Source organism: Balaenoptera ricei, chromosome 4, assembly GCF_028023285.1.
Source record: "Balaenoptera ricei isolate mBalRic1 chromosome 4, mBalRic1.hap2, whole genome shotgun sequence".
Classification (NCBI taxonomy): domain Eukaryota; kingdom Metazoa; phylum Chordata; class Mammalia; order Artiodactyla; family Balaenopteridae; genus Balaenoptera; species Balaenoptera ricei.
In genome coordinates, this window is record NC_082642.1 from 71,232,280 (window position 1) to 71,236,631 (window position 4,352).

The following is a 4,352-nucleotide window of genomic DNA, read 5'->3' on the forward strand; positions in this document are numbered from 1 at the left end:
AAAAAAATAAAACAGTTATGTAGAACCAGCTCCCTCAGGCATTGTTCTTGGTACTTTAAATATACTAACTCAGTACGAAGTAAATTCTATTATTATCCCCGTTTTCAGACGTCAAAACTGAGGCAGAGAGAGAGATAAATACCTTGTCCCAGGTCATAAAGGAAGTGGCAGAGCCAGAATTTAAACATAGGTTAGTGTGATGTCAGAGAGTAAAAGAACACATGTTCCAGGAAGACTGGAAACCAAAATAAGTAAATAATTTGAACACTTGAGGCACAAGAAAGAAAAAAATTTAAATTATCCCTACTGTCTGAATAATCCTAGTGATTGTTCAAATAGGAATACATTTTTTTCTATAATCTGAGATCTCAAACTTGTCCTGACAGCATGCTATCATCTTCCCCCGCACCTTCTCTGCTTCTTAGAAGCAGATTCATCAATATGAAAAGGAGACATTTTTGAATAATGTCCATGATTTTACAAAGTACTCCCTAACCCACCTCCAACACCCACCCAGATGAAACATCACCCTACAATGAATGAAAGTCTACAAATCTCAGCTACATATTTAGCGTTTCTGAACAGACTTTTTTTTTTTTTTGAAGCAATTTCTTTAGTTTTATCGGAATCCAGACACAACAAGAAAAACACCCAAAACTACAGGGAGACAGAAGACGAGACACAACTCCTCCCCACCCGCCCCCGGCCCTAGAGTGGGGACAACGTAGGGTGAGGCAGCTGGGGGGAGGCCTCGAGCCTCACGGCAGCCCTACCGGCTCCAGGCCCGCGGGGCCGGAGCGTAAAGGGGAGGCACTGCCCAGCCGCCAAGTCAGAACGGCTGAGGGGGGCCCCCTCGAGGAGCTCCGCCCCGTCACCTACACTCCTGCGCAGGCGCAGGGAGCCCACAGCCGGAAGCGGGCCCGGGCCATGGGCTCGGGCCACGGCCACGGCCACGGCCATGATTGAGAAGCAGCTGGAGCGGAGGCAGGAGAGACACGATCATCTGGGCAGAATCAGTTGGCGGGAGAGGGTGGGAGGTGGGAGGGCCCCAGGGGCCAAACCCTGAGGTCGCAGGAGGGGGCCCAAAGCGGGGCTCGGGAGTGCGGTCCTGAGGGAGAGGGTCAGCGGCTGGGCCCCTTTCTCCCACTGCCTGCAGCCCCTCCATTACTGCTGCCAGGGGGCACCCCCTCCAGGGAAATGGGATAAGAGAGCAGCCCACCCGCTGCGGCAGACTGCCAGGTGGCTGAAGCCAGGAAGGAAGGCCTGGCCTGGCCTTGGCCTGCCTGCCCCAGAGGCCTGTGGGAAAAGGATGGGTCTAGGAGGGTGAGAAAGGGGCTTGACCGGCTCAGGTCCAAGATAATGCCGCGCGTGGCGAGTCCCCCACGAGCTGGTGGACCGCGCTGGGGGCCAGCAACTGCAGGTAGACAGGAGGCAGCAGCTTCTCAGGAAACTCCTTCGCAGATGCCATCTCCGAGGACAGGAGCTGTACATGACACCGGGCTAAGTCTTGAACTGGACCCTGGCGGGTGTGACAACGGACCCGAGCTTCTCGGCTGTCAGGGCCCCAAACCGTACGGGAACCAAGGGGTCCAGGTCCCCATGACACTGAAGAGTGGTCAGGTCCTTGGCACCGCCGTTGGCTGCCTGGGGGAAGGCCCGGTAGGGGCAGAGGCAACCAACAGCTCAAGGCCACAGTGCCAGCCAGAGGGCGGGGGCAGGTGAGGGCTGTGAAGGGACAGGGCTCCACCCTGTGAAAAGCCTCCCAGGACGATCCGATTGGCAGGGATCCCATTCTTCATCTCATGCTCAGTCAAGGCCTTGATGCTCTGCTGCCTTCTTGATGCCAGCCTCGTCCTCTGGGGCATCTGGACTCAGCCCCATCAGGTCAAACCAGGAGGGCATCACCATCTTCATGTTGAGTGTGGCAGGGGTCCGAGGCGCATGGGGACAGGTGTACTTGACGTAAGGGAGCCGGATGGTGGAGAGGGCGTCAGCGCAGCTGTGCCCTGTGTCTCCAAGTCCACGTAAAAAAATAACCGCAGCTGTTTCCTGCTCAGCTCCAGACACAGTGGCAGCATCCGTGAGCGGGGGCACAGACATGGTGTTACCACACATACCCTGCAGGGCTCCACGGCTGGGGCCTCCACTCCTGGGGGTTTCAAGACCTCTCCAGAGATCCTCCTCTTTCTCCCGCCCAGACACACACTCTTCCCACTCTGCCGTCCTGTCTGAACTGAACAGATTTTTAATCTTCACCTTCAAACCTGAGCAAACAACCAAGGATTAACAGACAGCTGAAGAAAGCTTCTTTTGTGAAAGAAAAATAGCAGGAAAACAAACAAACAAAACCTAGAGGAGCCAGATCGTACAAAGAAGAAAATGTTCAAAACCTACCATTAATATCATAAGAGAAATCTGATTCATGAAACAAGAGCTTCCTGATTTCAAAATTACTACAAAGCTACAGAAATCACCACAGTGTAGTAATGATATAGGATAGAAAAAACCCATTAATTTTGAGGAAAAGGTCAGGCAATCCCAATTGAAGAATATTCTACAAAACATCTGATCAATAAACCTCAGAACTGTTAAGGTCAAAAAAACAAAGGAAGGTCTGAGAAACTGTCACGGAGCAGAGGAGGCTAAGGACGCATGATAACTAAATGTAATGTGATATCCAGGATGGGACCCTTCTGTTGACAAAGGACATTAGGAAGAAAGTAGTAAATTCTGGATAAATTGTAGAGTGTAGTTTTTAGTCGTATACTAATGTTGGTTCCTTAGTTGACAAATGTACCATGGTAACATAAGATATTAGCAACTGAGGAAACTCGGTGAGGAGTATACAGGAACTTTCTGTACTGTCTTTGCAATTTTTTTTTCCTGTGGATCTAAAATTATTCTAACATAAAATATTTATGGGAAAAAATGAATGTCTCCTGTGATATTCACCTAATGTTGAAAATGGTTATTTCTTGGGGGGGCAGGAGGTTGGCATCTTATACATTTTTCTTCCTTTTTCTTTTTTAAAATATTTTTTACTTTCATTTATGTTCTTCTCTTTATTGTATAAATTCTTTATAATAATCATGTATTTTTTCAAAACCATAACGTAGTTTTCCTTAAAAACAAAACTCAGGGGCTTCCCTGGTGGCGCAGTGGTTGAGAATCTGCCTGCCAATGCAGGGGACACGGGTTCGAGCCCTGGTCTGGGAAGATCCCACATGCCGCGGAGCAACTAAGCCCGTGAGCCACAACTACTGAGCCTGCGCGTCTGGAGCCTGTGCTCCACAACAAGAGAGGCCGCGATAGTGAGAGGCCCGCGCACCACGATGAAGAGTGGCCCCCGCTTGCCGCAACTAGAGAAAGCCCTTGCACAGAAACGAAGACCCAACACAGCCAAAAATTAATTAATTAATTAAATTAAAAAAAAAAAAAACTCAACTGTTATGATGCCCAGGTTTCTGGCTTGGAATACTAGATGGCTGGTAGTTACCATGGCTAACTATTACTGCAATAATACTACAAAACTAACCACTGCAAACTCAGTGGCCTACATTGAACATTTATTTTTCTGGGGCTTCATAAATTGGCTCTGATTGGGTAGGCTGAGCTCCAGGCAGCAGGTTAGGTGCAAGTCAACTCCCTGTGTCTCTCATCCTCCTTGGACCAGTATCTAACCATTAGTTTTTCTCATGGCAACTGGACAAGACCACGGGAGAATGAGAAGAAACACATCATGCTTCTCAAAGCCTTGGCCCCAAACTGACCACTTTCACTTCACCAACCTCCCACTGGCCTTCACAAGTCACATGGCCAAGCCCAGCGTTGATCAGGCAGGGAAACATATTCTACCCTCTTTAGTAGGGTAGTACCGCAAAGTCACGTGTAAAAGAACATGCATGCATTACAATATAGAGAAGCCATGGAAAATTAAGTGCAGCGACTCAATCTACCTTAGTAGTGTAATTTAATGAGAGGAGAACAGTCATTCCCTACCTATGTTTTTATACAAAACAGGCATCAAACAACTGATTTTGTCCCTTATTTGAGATCAAGAGTAGGAACCTGGGTAGTCAGCACCCCTAGAAGAATTAGCCCACTCCCAGAGCAGGTTCCCCCATCTCTTTCTCTGGGAGTGGTGATGAGCGTTCAGGTTCTTCCACCCCCTCCCCTTACAACAGAGCCTAAGGAGTAGCAGAACCAATATTGACACTGCTCCACCACGAAGCTTCCCATCAACAAGGATTTTTAAATAACTGTGGCTCTCTCCACATAGGCCCGGATCACTTCTTTCCCTTCCTTTTCCAAACATAACTCTTCTTTTCACTTTACAAAGGTATTTGTAGGAT

General features: G+C 48.7%; 1 pseudogene; it reads right to left on the reverse strand.

Annotated features, from left to right (window-relative positions):
* Positions 1–1,345: 1,345 nt before the first annotated feature.
* On the reverse strand, positions 1,346–2,162 carry LOC132364360 (acyl-protein thioesterase 2-like; annotated as a pseudogene).
* Between the last annotated feature and the right edge of the window lie 2,190 nt (positions 2,163–4,352).